Consider the following 1,110-nt stretch of genomic DNA (forward strand, 5'->3'; position numbering starts at 1 on the left):
GTATAGGTGTGGGGACAGGACGGTGCCCTGGGGGACACCGGCCTCCATGGGACGGGTGGTGGAAAGGGAATCTTGGATTTGGATGCGGAATTTACGGTGGTGTAGGTAGGATTTTATGAGTTTGGTAAAGGATATGGGATATTGGTTGGTGAGCATTTTCATCAGTAGGCCTTCATGCCAAACCGTATCGAAGGCCTCGTTTCCGACGTCGTATGAATTTTAAAAATTTCGGATGAAAATGAGCGGTAAAAATTTGAATGTATATGATCCTGACTACGATTGTGCCGGCTCCATCGAGAGACCCGCACCTCAGTACAGGGGACACACATAGGCTCCTACAAGTCCTATAATTCAGACTATCGAGATTTGCAAATCCGAGGCAACTTTCCTCGTCAAACCTCTAGGCGGTCATTCGTCGAGGCAACCTTCCTCGTCATACCCCTACGAGGCATTTCCTTTGCAATCTACGGGTTCAAAGCAATAGTACGCACGTCATTTCGGCGGCGTACTCCAAATTTAGCAGAAGTTGTCCTTGCTTCTCAGGGCTCCCTCGAGAAACCCATATTTAAAAGTAGAGTCAGTGTTTCTACAAGACTTCTACAATACTTTCGGAGCAAAAGAGCTTGCTCCGACATTGTCGTACGGGGTAAGATGTATCCCTGCGACGCGACATCCAGTGCTACGAGGATTGGTGCCCTCGAAGGTATAATAAATAAATCAGATCGTGATTCGATGATCGCCATTACGCCGCCATTATTCCATGGCTAGAAATTGGCCTCAATGATTTGGGATCGAGGGGGATTATCTCTCTTTATCCTGCCTCAACTCGTGTAGGCCTGGACAGCCTTCGTAGGTGGGCCCCATCCGTCGTCTACCCCGACCGCAAATGCGGCCGGTGTAGGCGCTTTGTGGGACCTCCTTTTGTCCTGGCTGGGCCCCGCCGGCTAGGGCCCTTTCTTCTGGCGCTCTTCTTGCTTCGCCGGCTCGTCTGTGTAAACCCCGGGGGTAGTGTCATGTTTATGTGTGGTATGGTTGGGTAGGGTAGTGCGGCTATGCAGCCTGGGATGCGCTTTGCTAAGGTGGCCCTTAGGCTAGCGCGGGAGGGGAGGG

The sequence above is a fragment of the Anoplophora glabripennis genome, unplaced genomic scaffold (genome assembly GCF_000390285.2).
Source record: "Anoplophora glabripennis isolate ALB-LARVAE unplaced genomic scaffold, Agla_2.0 scaffold440, whole genome shotgun sequence".
Classification (NCBI taxonomy): domain Eukaryota; kingdom Metazoa; phylum Arthropoda; class Insecta; order Coleoptera; family Cerambycidae; genus Anoplophora; species Anoplophora glabripennis.